The 16,957-nt window shown below is 60.2% G+C and overlaps 2 non-coding genes across 2 annotated transcripts; both read left to right on the top strand.

Moving 5' to 3' along the window:
* The first annotated feature begins 9,935 nt into the window (after positions 1-9,935).
* Positions 9,936-10,054, top strand: LOC131867229 (5S ribosomal RNA). The gene has a single exon (XR_009365788.1). It is a non-coding gene; the product is annotated as a 5S ribosomal RNA (ribosomal RNA).
* A 5,916-nt stretch (positions 10,055-15,970) lies between these two features.
* LOC131867243 (5S ribosomal RNA) lies at positions 15,971-16,089 on the top strand. Its single transcript, XR_009365802.1, has one exon. It is a non-coding gene; the product is annotated as a 5S ribosomal RNA (ribosomal RNA).
* The last annotated feature ends 868 nt before the right edge of the window (positions 16,090-16,957 follow it).

Genomic DNA, 16,957 nt, shown 5'->3' with positions numbered 1-16,957 from the left:
CAAGCATCGGACGCGCTTGGGGCGACTACCAGTGACAACCCCTTATCCCGCGACGCGTCCGATACACAGATAGTTCCAAGGCGGCCGAGGAGCCTCACCGCATAGCAATCGGGGTGCGAGGCGAGGGATGCGGCGAGAAGGACCCAACGGCTAGACGGAAGAGGCTTCAGGTCCGCCTCGGAATGGTCCAAGCATCGGACGCGCTTGGGGCGACTACCAGTGACAACCCCTTATCCCGCGACGCGTCCGATACACAGATAGTTCCAAGGCGGCCGAGGAGCCTCACCGCATAGCAATCGGGGTGCGAGGCGAGGGATGCGGCGAGAAGGACCCAACGGCTAGACGGAAGAGGCTTCAGGGCCGCCTCGGAATGGTCCAAGCATCGGACGCGCTTGGGGCGACTACCAGTGACAACCCCTTATCCCGCGATGCGTCCGATACACAGATAGTTCCAAGGCGGCCGAGGAGCCTCACCGCATAGCAATCGGGGTGCGAGGCGAGGGATGCGGCGAGAAGGACCCAACGGCTAGACGGAAGAGGCTTCAGGGCCGCCTCGGAATGGTCCAAGCATCGGACGCGCTTGGGGCGACTACCAGTGACAACCCCTTATCCCGCGACGCGTCCGATACACAGATAGTTCCAAGGCGGCCGAGGAGCCTCACCGCATAGCAATCGGGGTGCGAGGCGAGGGATGCGGCAAGAAGGACCCAACGGCTAGACGGAAGAGGCTTCAGGGCCGCCTCGGAATGGTCCAAGCATCGGACGCGCTTGGGGCGACTACCAGTGACAACCCCTTATCCCGCGACGCGTCCGATACACAGATAGTTCCAAGGCGGCCGAGGAGCCTCACCGCATAGCAATCGGGGTGCGAGGCGAGGGATGCGGCGAGAAGGACCCAACGGCTAGACGGAAGAGGCTTCAGGTCCGCCTCGGAATGGTCCAAGCATCGGACGCGCTTGGGGCGACTACCAGTGACAACCCCTTATCCCGCGACGCGTCCGATACACAGATAGTTCCAAGGCGGCCGAGGAGCCTCACCGCATAGCAATCGGGGTGCGAGGCGAGGGATGCGGCGAGAAGGACCCAACGGCTAGACGGAAGAGGCTTCAGGGCCGCCTCGGAATGGTCCAAGCATCGGACGCGCTTGGGGCGACTACCAGTGACAACCCCTTATCCCGCGACGCGTCCGATACACAGATAGTTCCAAGGCGGCCGAGGAGCCTCACCGCATAGCAATCGGGGTGCGAGGCGAGGGATGCGGCGAGAAGGACCCAACGGCTAGACGGAAGAGGCTTCAGGGCCGCCTCGGAATGGTCCAAGCATCGGACGCGCTTGGGGCGACTACCAGTGACAACCCCTTATCCCGCGATGCGTCCGATACACAGATAGTTCCAAGGCGGCCGAGGAGCCTCACCGCATAGCAATCGGGGTGCGAGGCGAGGGATGCGGCGAGAAGGACCCAACGGCTAGACGGAAGAGGCTTCAGGGCCGCCTCGGAATGGTCCAAGCATCGGACGCGCTTGGGGCGACTACCAGTGACAACCCCTTATCCCGCGACGCGTCCGATACACAGATAGTTCCAAGGCGGCCGAGGAGCCTCACCGCATAGCAATCGGGGTGCGAGGCGAGGGATGCGGCGAGAAGGACCCAACGGCTAGACGGAAGAGGCTTCAGGGCCGCCTCGGAATGGTCCAAGCATCGGACGCGCTTGGGGCGACTACCAGTGACAACCCCTTATCCCGCGACGCGTCCGATACACAGATAGTTCCAAGGCGGCCGAGGAGCCTCACCGCATAGCAATCGGGGTGCGAGGCGAGGGATGCGGCGAGAAGGACCCAACGGCTAGACGGAAGAGGCTTCAGGGCCGCCTCGGAATGGTCCAAGCATCGGACGCGCTTGGGGCGACTACCAGTGACAACCCCTTATCCCGCGACGCGTCCGATACACAGATAGTTCCAAGGCGGCCGAGGAGCCTCACCGCATAGCAATCGGGGTGCGAGGCGAGGGATGCGGCGAGAAGGACCCAACGGCTAGACGGAAGAGGCTTCAGGGCCGCCTGGGAATGGTCCATGCATCGCACGCGCTTGGGGCGACTACCAGTGACAACCCCTTATCCCGCGACGCGTCCGATACACAGATAGTTCCAAGGCGGCCGAGGAGCCTCACCGCATAGCAATCGGGGTGCGAGGCGAGGGATGCGGCGAGAAGGACCCAACGGCTAGACGGAAGAGGCTTCAGGGCCGCCTCGGAATGGTCCAAGCATCGGACGCGCTTGGGGCGACTACCAGTGACAACCCCTTATCCCGCGACGCGTCCGATACACAGATAGTTCCAAGGCGGCCGAGGAGCCTCACCGCATAGCAATCGGGGTGCGAGTCGAGGGATGCGGCGAGAAGGACCCAACGGCTAGACGGAAGAGGCTTCAGGGCCGCCTCGGAATGGTCCAAGCATCGGACGCGCTTGGGGCGACTACCAGTGACAACCCCTTATCCCGCGATGCGTCTGATACACAGATAGTTCCAAGGCGGCCGAGGAGCCTCACCGCATAGCAATCGGGGTGCGAGGCAAGGGATGCGGCGAGAAGGACCCAACGGCTAGACGGAAGAGGCTTCAGGGCCGCCTCGGAATGGTCCAAGCATCGGACGCGCTTGGGGCGACTACCGTTGCCAACCCCTTATCCCGCGATGCGTCTGATACACAGATAGTTCCGAGGCGGCCGAGGAGCCTCACCGCATAGCAATCGGGTTGCGAGGCAGATTATTGGGAAGGGAACCCCCTGGGATGCGGCTCAAGCAGTGCCCAAAGGGACTGGAATGCGGAATCACATCGAGAGACCCAAATGCTATACGAGGGCTCAAATCGAATTATCGATTTGGCCACGACATGGACGCATCGGAACGACTACCTTTGCCGAACCACTCGCAATTGCATCCATACCGAAACCAATAGACATTTCCGTTAGAGCCCTCGCATAGCATTCGGGAATCTCGCATGCCCCTCTAAATCGACCAATGCTGGCGCTCAACGAAAATCCGAGCGCTACCACCGTTCGAGCGCCAGCATTGGTCGAGTTAGAGGGGCACGGGGGAGAATGCTCCAGTCAACACCTCCCCTATATAAGTTATTTGTCCGATTCTCGCACAACCGTAGTCTGCCTCGTCGAATCAAACAACGGTCCCAGATTCCGACTTCCGTTCCGTAGAGACCCAAAAGCTAGATGGAGGCTCGCAAGAAAGAGAGTCGGCGCATAGCAATCGGGTTTCTCGAACGTTTAGGGACCGAGCTCACTTGCGGATAGGGCAAAATCCGCCAAGCAACCCAAAAGCTAGACGGGGGCTCGAATCGAATCGCCTAGGCGGCCACAACAACGACGTGTTGGATCGACTACCAGTGCCAAACCATTCAGCAAGACTAGTCTGTGTCGAGGCCGGATAGAGATTCTCAGAGAGCGCCCGTATAGCATTTAGGAGACCTGCCGCGTCCCTCACACTCGACAAATGGTGGTGCACGTTTATAAATCCGAGCGATCCCAACCCTTTCAAGCACCAACATCGGTCGAGATAGAGGGGCACGGAGGGGGCTGCGTGAGACAACACAGTCCCCTATATAAGTTATTTGTCCGATTCTCACACATCCGAAGAATGGTCATCAAATCGGACAACAGCCCAAACTTCCGACTTCCGTCCCAGAAAGCCCAAGAGCTATCTAAAACGTTCATGGCCGGAACTCGATCGCGGCTATACCAGTCCGCCAAGCAACCCAAAAGCTAGACTGGAGCTCTAGTCGAATCACCTCTGTGGCCATTGCAAGGACGTGTTGGAGCGACTACCATTGCCGAACCATTCCGCAGGTCGAGTCCATACCAAGGCCGCATAGAGATTCACGATGAGCTCCTGCATAGCAATCAGGAGACTTGCCGTGTCCATCACAATCGATAAATCCTGGTGCAAGATTTTTGCATCCGAGCGCTCCAACCAGTCGAGCACCAGCATCAATCGACATAAACGGGCACGGGGGGAGGATGCTCGAGAACACTACCTCCCCTATATAAGTTATTTGTCCGATTCTCAAGCAGCCGAAGTCTGGTCATCGAATCGGGTCAAAGACCACAACTTCCGACTTTACCCACAATGCAAGTCATCGAATCGAACATCGGCCCCCGAGTCGGACTCCATGCGTATGTCAGGTCATCGGACCCAAATTCCGCCTTCCTGCGCATGGCGGGCCATCAATATCAACTCGGTCATCGGACCCAAACTCCGCCTTTCTGCGCATGGCACGCCTTCAAATCGGTCATCGGACCCAAATTCCGCCTTCCTGTGCATGGCGGGCCATCAACATCAACTCGGTCATCGGACCCAAATTCCGCCTTTCTGCGCATGGCACGCCATCAACTCGGTCATCGGACCCAAATTCCGCCTTCCTGCGCATGGCAGGTCATCGGACACAAATTCAGACCTCGCCAATATGCCTACGTATCGAATCGGTCATCGGACCCAACTTCCGACTTCATCCATACTGTAGGGTCTTTGAGGTTGGCGCGGTGCGCTCAACCCGGGGAGTCGACCCATCGAAGCATACACCTCCCCTATATAAGCTATTTGTCCGATTCCCACACCTGTGTAGTTTGCACCTCTGACCAGGACATCGACCCCAACTTCCGAACTCGACTGCAACGACGGCACCAGCGCCTTGGTGCGCACCTTGCGACGCACAGTCCCAACATTCGCCTTCCTGCACATGGCAGGTCATCGGACCCAAATTCCGACCTCGCGAGTATGCCTACATATCGAATCGGTCATCGGACACAACTTCCGACTTCATCCATACCGTAGGGTCTTTGAGGTTGGCGCGGTGCGCTCAACCCGGGGAGTCGACCCAACGAAGCATACACCTCCCCTATATAAGCTATTTGTCCGATTCCCACACCTGTGTAGTTTGCACCTCCGATCAGGACATCGACCCCAACTTCCGAACTCGCCTGCAACGACCGAACCAGCGCCTTGGTGCGCACCTTGCAACGCACAGTGCCAACATTCGCCTTCCTGCACATGGCAGGTCATCGGACCCAAATTCCGACCTCGCGAGTATGCCTACATATCGAATCGGTCATCGGACCCAACTTCCGACTTCATCCATACCGTAGGGTCTTTGAGGTTGGCGCGGTGCGCTCAACCCGGGGAGTCGACCCAACGAAGCATACACCTCCCCTATATAAGCTATTTGTCCGATTCCCACACCTGTGTAGCTTGCACCTCCGATCAGGACATCGACCCCAACTTCCGAACTCGACTAAAAAGACCGCACCAGCACCTTGGTGTGCACCTTGCAACGCACAGTGCCAACATTCGCCTTCCTGCACATGGCAGGTCATCGGACCCAAATTCCGACCTCATGAGCATACCTACTAATCGAATCGGTCATCGGACCCAACTTCCGACTTCATCCATACCGTAGGGTCTTTGAGGTTGGCGCGGTGCGCTCAACCTGGGGAGTCGACCCATCGAAGCATACACCTCCCCTATATAAGCTATTTGTCCGATTCCGACACCTGTGTAGTTTGCACCTCCGCTCAGGACATCGACCCCAACTTCCGAACTCGCCTGCAACGACCGAACCAGCGCCTTGGTGCGCACCAAAAGTGCGCACTTTTGGAGGGCACTTTTGTGCGCTCCAAAGGTGCGCACTTTTGGAGGGCACTTTTTGGAGGGCACTTTTGTGCGCTCCAAAGGTGCGCACTTTTGGAGGGCACTTTTTGGAGGGCACTTTTCTGCGCTCCAAAGGTGCGCACTTTTGGAGGGCACTTTTTGGAGGGCACTTTTCTGCGCTCCAAAGGTGCGCACTTTTGGAGGGCACTTTTTGGAGGGCACTTTTCTGCGCTCCAAAGGTGCGCACTTTTGGAGGGCACTTTTTGGAGGGCACTTTTCTGCGCTCCAAAGGTGCGCACTTTTGGAGGGCACTTTTGTGCACTCCAAAGGTGCACACTTTTGGAGGGCACTTTTTGGAGGGCACTTTTCTGCACTCCAAAGGTGCGCACTTTTGGAGGGCACTTTTTGGAGGGCACTTTTGTGCGCTCCAAAGGTGCGCACTTTTGGAGGGCACTTTTTGGAGGGCACTTTTGTGCGCTCCAAAGGTGCGCACTTTTGGAGGGCACTTTTGTGCACTCCAAAGGTGCGCACTTTTGGAGGGCACTTTTCCTGCGCTCCAAAGGTGCACACCTAGGTGAGCACCTTCGACCACACCTTGTAGCACACCAAACTCTGACTTTCGACTTCATCCGCAATGCAGGGTCTTTGAGGTTGGCGCAATGCGCACAACCAGGGGAGTCGACCCATCAAACCCAACACCTCCCCTATATAAGCTATTTGTCTGATTCTCATACATGCGTAGCCTGCAGGAGCAATTAGGACATCGACCCCAACTTTCGGCTTCTAAACGAAAACAAGGTCTTTGAGGTTGGTGTAATGCGAACAACTAGGGGAGTCAACCCATCAAACCCAACACCTCCCCTATATAAGCTATTTGTCTGATTCTCATACATGTGTAGTCTACAGGAGCAATTAGGACATCGACCCCAACTTTTGACTTCTTAACGAAAACAAGGTCTTTGAGGTTGACGTAATGCGCACAACCAGGGGAGTCGACCCATCAAACCCAACACCTCCCCTATATAAGCTATTTGTCCGATTCTCATACATGTGTAGCCTACAGGAGCCATTAGGACATTGACCCCAACTTTTGACTTCTTAACGAAAACAAGGTCTTTGAGGTTGGCGTAATGCGCACAACCAAGGGAGTTGACCCATCAAACCCAACACCTCCCCTATATAAGCTATTTGTCTGATTCTCATACATGTGTAGCCTGCAACAACGATTAGGACATCCACCCCAACTTCTGAATTCGTCTGCGTTGACCGCACCAAAGGTGCACGCCTTGGTGCTCACCAAAATCCGACTTCCGACTTCTTCTGCTATGCGGGGTCTTTGAGGTTGGCGCAGTGCGCACAACCAGGGGAGTCAACCCACCGAATGCAACACCTCCCCTATATAAGCTATTTGTCTGATTCTCATACATGCGTAGACTGCAGCAATGATTAGGACATCCACCCCAACTTTTGACTTCTTAAACAAGACAGGGTCTTTGAAGTTGGTGCAGTGCACACAACCAGGGGAGTCGACCCATCAAACGCAACACCTCCCCTATATAAAGCTATTTGTCCGATTCTCATACGTGTAGTCTGCAGCAGCGATTAGGACATCGACCCCAACTTCCGAATTCGTTTGCATTGACCGCACCAAAGGTGCACGCCTTGGTGTGCACCTTGGAGTGCACTTTGGTGCTCACCTCGGTGCACACTTTGGTGTGCACCTCGGTGTGCACCAAAGGTGCGCACCTTGGAGCGCACCAAAGGTGTACACTTTGGAGCGCACCACATAGGGTCTTTGAGAGGTTGGCGCAGTGCGCACACCAAGGTGGGTGTTGAGGTGCGTGCCGAGGTGGGTGGGTGCTAGGGTGCGCTCCATGGTGGGTGCCAGGGTGGGTGCGTGCTAGGGTGGATTCCAAAGAGGGTCATAGGGTGGGTGCCAAGGTGGGTTGGTGATATAGTGGGTTCAAAGGTGGGTACTAGGGTGGGTTCCAAGGTGGGTCACAAGTTGGGTGCCAGGATGCGTGGGTGTTAGGTTGGGTGCCAAGGTGGGCTCCTGCGTGGGTGGGTGCTAGGGTGGGTTTCAAGGTGGACGCGAGGGCGGGTGCCAAGGTGGGTAACAAGTTGGGTGTTAGGATGGGTGAGTGCTAGAGTGGGTGCCAAGGTGGGTGGGTGCTAAGGTGGATGCCAAGGTGGTTCACAGGGTGGGTGGGTTCTAGGGTGAGTTCCAAGGTGGGTCACAGGTTTAGTGCTAGGGTGCGTGTCAAGGCGGGTGTCGAGGTGCCTGGGTGCTAGGGTGTGGATGCCAATGTGGGTCATAGGGTGGGTACTAGGGTGGGCTGCAATGTGGGTGCCAAGGTGGGTAACATGCTCGGTTGGTTCTAAATTGGGTGTCAGGGTGGGTGTGCACCCACCTTGCCCGAGGTGGGTGCCAAGGTGCCAGTGTGGGTGGGTGCTAAGGTGGATGCCAAGGTGGGTGAGAAGGTGGGTGATAGGTTGAGTGGTAGGATGGGTGGGTGCCAAGATGGGTCACAGGGTGGGTGCAAGGGTGGGTAGGTGCTAGGGTTGGTGTCAGGGTGGGTGGGTGCTAGGTTGGGTTCCAAGGTGGGTGCGAGGGTGAGTGTCAAGGTGGGTCACAGGTTAGGTGCTAGGATGGGTGAGTGCTAGGGTGCAAAGGTGCCAGGGTGGGTGCTAGGATGGGTCGATGCTAGGGTGAGTGGCAAGGTGGGTCCACAAGTGTCAAGGTGGGTGCCGAGGTGGGTGCCAACTTGGGTTCCAAGGTGGGTGCCAAGTGGGCGACTGCTATGGTGGATGCCAAGGTGGGTCACGGGGTGGGTGCCAAGTTGCTAGGTTGTGTTCCAAGGTGGGTGCCAACGTGGCTGCTAGGGTGCGTGGGTTAAAGGGTGTGTCACAACGTGGGTGCCAGGATGGGTGCGCACCCACACTGGCCAAGACGGGTGCAAGGTTGGGTTCCAAGCCCGGTCACAGGCTGGGTGCTAGGATGGGTGGGTGCCAAGGTGGGCACCAGGGTGGGTGCACCCACCCTGGCCAAGGTGGGTCACGGGGTGGGTCCTAGGGTGGGTAACAGGGTGGGTACTAAGGTGCGTGCCAAGGTGGGTCATGGGGTGGGTGCCAAGGTGGGCACCAGGGTGGGTGTGCACCAACCCTAGCCAGGGTAGGTCACGGGGTGGTTGTCGGGGTGGGCGTCAAGGAGCCAAGGTGGGTGGCAAGTAGCCAAGTTGCGTGCCAAGGTGGGTGTCGGGGTGGGTGCCAAGGATCCAAGGTGGGTGCCAAGGAACCAAGGTGGGTGTCTGGGTGGGTGCCGAGGTGGGAGCCAGGGTGGGTCCCAAGGTGAGTGCAAAGGTGGGTGCCAGGGTCAAGGTGAGTGCCAATGTGGGTTCCAAGGTGCCAGGGTCAGGGTGAGTGCCAATGTGGGTTCAAAGGTGCTAAGTTGGGTGCGAGGTTGGGTGCGAGGGTGGGTGGGTGCCAAGGTGTGCTAGGTGGAAGCCCGGGTGGGTCGGCATCCCATGGGTGTCGAGTTGGGTGCCTGATGGGTGCTTCTTGTCAAGTTTTAGTCGTCGGGACTCATTTCGAGCCTTAGAGGTCGTTTCTTGTCCGGTTGCCCTGTCTTCGACCTGGGAACCCAATTTTGGTCCTCGGGTCCCATTTTTTTTTGTCTCGCATCCCACTTTTGGCCTGTGGCCTTTTCGGGGTCGATTCTCGTTTTGGGCATCAGAGCATGTTTCTTCTCCTAAAACCCAATATTTGTTTATTAAGTCTCGGAACACATTTTTGTTCTCGTGGACCCATCATGGGTCTTGGAACGCATTTGTGGTCCTTGGGTCCCATTTTGCATCCCGAAACTTGTGTTTTGGTGCTTGATCCCTATTTTGGGTGCCCACCTTGCACCAAGTGCGCACCCGGGGCAAACCGAGCGCCTTGGTGCACCGGGGCAAGATCGAGCGTGCACCCGAGGCGCCCCGAACATGCACCAAGGTGCACTCGGCCCACATGTGAGCGCAGGTCGTTGCGCCCGAGGTGGTGTGTGGGCACCGCGTTGCAGACGGGACACTGCACGCACACGACGCCCCGTCCAGGTGCACGCACGTAGGCCGGGCCGGGTGCACACCCGACGCCCTAGCAAGGTGCGCGCACCCGGGCAGGGCTCACACTTGGCGAACGGGGCGCACTTCGCGAGGGAGGGTGTGCACCTCGACGGGGGTGGGTGGCCGGGGTGGATTCGCACGTGGGTCGCGGTTTGCTAAGTACACACTGCGACAAGCTCATAACGGGTGCGATCATACCAGCGTTAGTGCACCGGATCCCATCAGAACTCCGCAGTTAAGCGCGCTTGGGCCGGAGTAGTACTAGGATGGGTGACCTCCCGGGAAGTCCCGGTGTTGCACCCTTTCTTAGTTTTTCGCCGGGCGTCGCAATGCTATTTGAATAAACCTTTTGCCCGTTTGCGTTCTCGTCGGGGCCGGGCCGGGCCGGGGTGCGCTGCCCGCACTACCGCGCGCGCGGGGGGCGACACCGAGCGCGCACCCGAGGCGCCCCGAGCACACAGGCCACGGTGCAACCCGGGCGTTGTGCGCGCACCCCGGTGCGCCCGAGGTGCTGCGCGCGCACCCAGGTGAAATCGGTGTGCACCTCGGCCAGTGCGCGCTCGGTCGAGTCGCGCACGTTGGCCAAGGTGCACGGTGATGTTTCTTACTCTAAGGTTCCGCACCAGACGCCCGGGACAGGTGAGCGAAGCTGGGCGGGGCCGGGTGCGCGGCCGGGGCAGGTGCACGCAGCTGGAGAGAGCTTTGGAGCACACCAGAGGTGCGCACCTTGGAGCACACTTCGGAGCGCACCAATGATGCGCTCCATTCAAAAGTTTCCTGAAAAGGCAAAAAAAGTTGAGATTATAGAATTTCCCACTTGAGAGATTGTAAAAAAAAAAAATTTAAAATGAAGGAAACGCGGGTGCCAAGGTGTGCGCGCCCGGGTGCGCAGCCCAGCCAAGGTGTGCGCACCAAGGCGCCCACCCTGGCGAAGGTGCACGCAAGGTGCGCACCCGAGGCAAACCGGACAATTAACCCAACTTTCGACTTCGCGCGCACCTGCGCACCTTGGAGCGCACTTCGGAGCGCTCCTTGTTGCGCACCAATCTTGGGCACCTCGGAGTGCACCATGGCGCCCACCAAGGTGCGCACCCGGGGCAAACCGAGCTCCGACTTCGTGCGCACCTTGGAGCGCACGAAAGGTGCGCACCATGGCGCCCACCAAGGTGCGCAGCCCAGCCAAGGCGTGCGCATCAAGGTGCGCACCCTGGCGAAGGTGCGCACCCGGGGCAAACCGAGCTCCGACTTCGTGCGCACCTTGGAGCGCACAAAGGGTGCGCAACCCAGCCAAGGTGTGCGCACCCCGGGCAAACCGAGCTCCGAATCGTGCGCACCTTGGAGCACACTTCGGAGCCCTCCTTGGTGCGCACCGATGTTGCGCACCTCGGAGCGCACCCGGGGAAAACAATGCAATTAACCCGACTTTCGACTTCGTGGGCACCTCGGAGCGCTCTCGGGTTCGCACCTCGGAGCACACCGAGGTGCGCACCTTTGATGCGCTGCCTTCACCAATTTCCAGAAAAGGCAAGAAAACATTGAGAAGGTGTGCGCACCGAGGTGCCCACCCTGGCGAAGGTGCACGCGAGGTGCGCACCCGGGGCAAACCGGGCTCCGACTTCGTGCACGCCATGCTGCGCACCTTGGAGGGCCATGGTGCGCACCTTGGAGCACACTTCGGAGCGCTCAATGGTGCCCAACCCAGCCAAGGTGCCCACCGCGGCGAAGGTGCACGCGAGGTGCGCACCCGGGGCAAACCGGGCTCCGACTTCGTGCACGCCGCACCTTGGAGCACACTTCGGAGCGCTCCTTGGTGCGCACCAGGGCGCGCAACCCAGCCGAGGTGCCCACCCCGGCGAAGGTGCACGCGGGGTGCGCACCCGAGGCAAACCGGGCTCCGACTTCGTGCACGCCATGGTGCCCACCGCGGCGAAGGTGCACGCGAGGTGCGCACCCGGGGCAAACCGGGCTCCGACTTCGTGCACGCCGCACCTTGGAGCACACTTCGGAGCGCTCCTTGGTGCGCACCAGGGCGCGCAACCCAGCCGAGGTGCCCACCCCGGCGAAGGTGCACGCGAGGTGCGCACCCGGGGCAAACCGGGCTCCGACTTCGTGCACGCCATGGTGCCCACCGCGGCGAAGGTGCACGCGAGGTGCGCACCCGGGGCAAACCGGGCTCCGACTTCGTGCACGCCGCACCTTGGAGCACACTTCGGAGCGCTCCTTGGTGCGCACCATGGTGCCCACCAGGGCGCGCAACCCCGCCGAAGGTGCACGCGAGGTGCGCACCCGGGGCAAACCGGGCTCCGACTTCGTGCACGCCGCACCTTGGAGCACACTTCGGAGCGCTCCTTGGTGCGCACCAGGGCGCGCAACCCCGCCGAAGGTGCACGCGAGGTGCGCACCCGGGGCAAACCGGGCTCCGACTTCGTGCACGCCATGGTGCGCACCAGGGTGCCCACCGCGGCGAAGGTGCGCACCCGGGGCAAACCGGGCTCCGACTTCGTGCACGCCGCACCTTGGAGCACACTTCGGAGCGCTCCTTGGTGCGCACCAGGGCGCGCAACCCAGCCGAGGTGCCCACCCCGGCGAAGGTGCACGCGAGGTGCGCACCCGGGGCAAACCGGGCTCCGACTTCGTGCACGCCATGGTGCCCACCGCGGCGAAGGTGCGCACCCGGGGCAAACCGGGCTAGGACTTCGTGCACGCCGCACCTTGGAGCACACTTCGGAGCGCTCCTTGGTGCGCACCATGGTGCCCACCAGGCCGCGCAACCCAGCCAAGGTGTGCGCACCAAGGTGCACGCGAGGTGCGCACCCGGGGCAAACCGGGGTCCGGCTTCGTGCACGCCGCACCTTGGAGCACACATCGGGGCGCTCCCGGGTTCGCACCGGCGTTGCGCACCGTGGTGGGCACCTCGGAGCGCACCGTGGTGGGCACCTCGGAGCACACCAAGGTGGGCAGCGAGGTGCGCACCTTTGATGCGATGCCTTCACTAATTTCCATAAAAGGCAAAAGAAAACGAGATTTTAAAATTTCCGTTTTGAAAGATAGTGAGAAAAAGGGAATGCTGGTGCCATCTTGAGCCCGCCCTGGTGCGCAGCCCAGCCAAGGTGTGCGCACCAAGGTGCCCACCCTGGCGAAGGTGCGCGCCCGGGCAATTAACCCAACTTCCAACTTCGCGCGCGCCAGGGTGGGAGCGCACCCAACAACCGGGCCTGGGAAGAGCCAATGCGAGAAACCCCACCAAACGCTCTGACAAAAAAAGAGGGGGCGCTCCAGTAACCCCGCTTCGGAGCGCACCCTGGGCAAACCCAGCCAGGGTGCCCACCCCGGCCAAGGTGCAGGCGAGGTGCGCACCCGGGGCAAACCGGGCTCCGACAACGTGCACGCCGCACCTTGGAGCACACTTCGTAGCGCTCCCGGGTGCGCACCTCAGAGCACACCAAGGTGGGCAGCGAGGTGCGCACCTTTGATGCGCTGCCTTCACTAATTTCCAGAAAAGGCAAAAAAAAGAGGAGATTTTAAAATTTCCGTTCTGAAAGATAGTGAAAAAAACGGAACGCGGGTGCCATCTTGAGCCCGCCCTGGTGCACAGCCCAGGTAAGGTGCCCACCCTAGCAAAGGTGCGCACCCGGGCAATTAACCCTACTTCCGACTTCGTGCGCGCCAGGGTGGCAACCGGGCCTGGGAAGAGCCAATGCGAGAAACCCCACCAAACGCTCCGACAAAAAAAGAGGCGGCGCTCCAATAACCCCGCTTCGGAGCGCAGCCGGGGCAAACCCAGCCAAGGTGCCCACCCCGACGAAGGTGCACGCGAGGTGCGCACCCGGGGCAAACCGGGCTCCGACAACGTGCACGCAGCACCTTGGAGCACACTTCGAAGCACTCCCGGGTGCCCACCGGCGTTGCGCACCGTGGTGGGCAGCGAGGTGCGCACCTTTGATGCGCTGCCTTCACTAATTTCCAGAAAAGGCAAAAAAAAATGAGATTTTAAAATTTCCGTTTTGAAAGATAGTGAAAAAAACGGAACGCGGGTGCCATCTTGAGCCCGCCCTGGTGCGCAGCCCAGGCAAGGCATGCGCACCAAGGTGCCCACCCGCGGTGCACGCCCGGGGCAAACCGGGCTCCGACTTCGTGCAGGCCGCACCTTGGAGCACACTTCGGAGCGCTCCTTGGTGCGCACCATGGTGCCCACCAGGGCGCACCCGGGGCAAACCGGGCTCCGACTTCGTGCACGCCGCACCTTGGAGCACACATCGGAGCGCTCCCAGGTTCGCACCAGCGTTGCGCACCTTTGATGCGCTGCCTTCACTAATTTCCAGAAAAGGCAAAAAAAAACGATATTTTAAAATTTCCGTTCTGAAAGATAGTGAAAAAAACGGAACGCGGGTGCCATCTTGAGCCCTTCCTGGTGCGCAGCCCAGGCAAGTTGTGCGCACCAAGGTGCCCACCCTGGCGGAGGTGCGCGCCCGGGGCAAACCGGGCTCCGACTTCGTGCACTGCATGGTGCCCACCAAGGCGCGCAACCCAGCCAAGGTGCCCACCGCAGCGAAGGTGCACGCGAGGTGCGCACCCGAGGTGCACACCCGGGGCAAACCGAGCTCCGACTTCGTGCACGCCGCACCTTGGAGCACACTTCAGAGCGCTCCTTGGTGCGCACCAGGGCGCGCAACCCAGCCAAGGTGCTCACCCCGGCGAAGGTGCACGCGAGGTGCGCACCCGGGGCAAGCCGGGCTCGGACTTCGTGCACGCCGCACCTTGGAGCACACATCGGAGCGCTCCCGGGTTCGCACCAGCATTGCGCACCTTTGATGCGCTGCCTTCACTAATTTCCAGAAAAGGCAAAAAAAAAAAAAATACGAGATTTTAAAATTTCCGTTTTGAAAGATAGTGAAAAAAACGGAACGCGGGTGCCATCTTGAGCCCGCCCTGGTGTGCAGCCCAGGCAAGTTGTGCGCACCAAGGCACCCACCCTGGCCAAGGTGGGTCACGGGGTGGGTCCTAGGGTGGGTAACGGGGTGGGTACTAAGGTGCGTGCCAAGGTGGGTCATGGGGTGGGTGCCAAGGTGGGCACCAGGGTGGGTGTGCACCAACCCTAGCCAGGGTAGGTCACGGGGTGGTTGTCGGGGTGGGCGTCAAGGAGCCAAGGTGGGTGGCAAGTAGCCAAGTTGCGTGCCAAGGTGGGTGTCGGGGTGGGTGCCAAGGATCCAAGGTGGGTGCCAAGGAACCAAGGTGGGTGTCTGGGTGGGTGCCGAGGTGGGAGCCAGGGTGGGTCCCAAGGTGAGTGCAAAGGTGGGTGCCAGGGTCAAGGTGAGTGCCAATGTGGGTTCCAAGGTGCCAGGGTCAGGGTGAGTGCCAATGTGGGTTCAAAGGTGCTAAGTTGGGTGCGAGGTTGGGTGCGAGGGTGGGTGGGTGCCAAGGTGTGCTAGGTGGAAGCCCGGGTGGGTCGGCATCCCATGGGTGTCGAGTTGGGTGCCTGATGGGTGCTTCTTGTCAAGTTTTAGTCGTCGGGACTCATTTCGAGCCTTAGAGGTCGTTTCTTGTCCGGTTGCCCTGTCTTCGACCTGGGAACCCAATTTTGGTCCTCGGGTCCCATTTTTTTTTGTCTCGCATCCCACTTTTGGCCTGTGGCCTTTTCGGGGTCGATTCTCGTTTTGGGCATCAGAGCATGTTTCTTCTCCTAAAACCCAATATTTGTTTATTAAGTCTCGGAACACATTTTTGTTCTCGTGGACCCATCATGGGTCTTGGAACGCATTTGTGGTCCTTGGGTCCCATTTTGCATCCCGAAACTTGTGTTTTGGTGCTTGATCCCTATTTTGGGTGCCCACCTTGCACCAAGTGCGCACCCGGGGCAAACCGAGCGCCTTGGTGCACCGGGGCAAGATCGAGCGTGCACCCGAGGCGCCCCGAACATGCACCAAGGTGCACTCGGCCCACATGTGAGCGCAGGTCGTTGCGCCCGAGGTGGTGTGTGGGCACCGCGTTGCAGACGGGACACTGCACGCACACGACGCCCCGTCCAGGTGCACGCACGTAGGCCGGGCCGGGTGCACACCCGACGCCCTAGCAAGGTGCGCGCACCCGGGCAGGGCTCACACTTGGCGAACGGGGCGCACTTCGCGAGGGAGGGTGTGCACCTCGACGGGGGTGGGTGGCTGGGGTGGATTCGCACGTGGGTCGCGGTTTGCTAAGTACACACTGCGACAAGCTCATAACGGGTGCGATCATACCAGCGTTAGTGCACCGGATCCCATCAGAACTCCGCAGTTAAGCGCGCTTGGGCCGGAGTAGTACTGGGATGGGTGACCTCCCGGGAAGTCCCGGTGTTGCACCCTTTTTTAGTTTTTCGCCGGGCGTCGCAATGCTATTTGAATAAACCTTTTGCCCGTTTGCGTTCTCGTCGGGGCCGGGCCGGGCCGGGGTGCGCTGCCCGCACTACCGCGCGCGCGGGGGCGACACCGAGCGCGCACCCGAGGCGCCCCGAGCACACAGGCCACGGTGCAACCCGGGCGTTGTGCGCGCACCCCGGTGCGCCCGAGGTGCTGCGCGCGCACCCAGGTGAAATCGGTGTGCACCTCGGCCAGTGCGCGCTCGGTCGAGTCGCGCACGTTGGCCAAGGTGCACGGTGATGTTTCTTACTCTAAGGTTCCGCACCAGACGCCCGGGACAGGTGAGCGAAGCTGGGCGGGGCCGGGTGCGCGGCCGGGGCAGGTGCACGCAGCTAGAGAGAGCTTTGGAGCACACCAGAGGTGCGCACCTTGGAGCACACTTCGGAGCGCACCAATGATGCGCTCCATTCAAAAGTTTCCTGAAAAGGCAAAAAAAGTTGAGATTATAGAATTTCCCACTTGAGAGATTGTAAAAAAAAAAAATTTAAAATGAAGGAAACGCGGGTGCCAAGGTGTGCGCGCCCGGGTGCGCAGCCCAGCCAAGGTGTGCGCACCAAGGCGCCCACCCTGGCGAAGGTGCACGCAAGGTGCGCACCCGAGGCAAACCGGACAATTAACCCAACTTTCGACTTCGCGCGCACCTGCGCACCTTGGAGCGCACTTCGGAGCGCTCCTTGGTGCGCACCAATCTTGGGCACCTCGGAGTGCACCATGGCGCCCACCAAGGTGCGCACCCGGGGCAAACCGAGCTCCGACTTCGTGCGCACCTTGGAGCGCACGAAAGGTGCGCACCATGGCGCCCACCAAGGTGCGC

The sequence above is a fragment of the Cryptomeria japonica genome, unplaced genomic scaffold (genome assembly GCF_030272615.1).
Source record: "Cryptomeria japonica unplaced genomic scaffold, Sugi_1.0 HiC_scaffold_166, whole genome shotgun sequence".
NCBI lineage: Eukaryota > Viridiplantae > Streptophyta > Pinopsida > Cupressales > Cupressaceae > Cryptomeria > Cryptomeria japonica.
The sequence above is the reverse complement of the archived record's forward strand: the minus strand, read 5'-3'. Positions and strand labels throughout refer to the sequence as shown.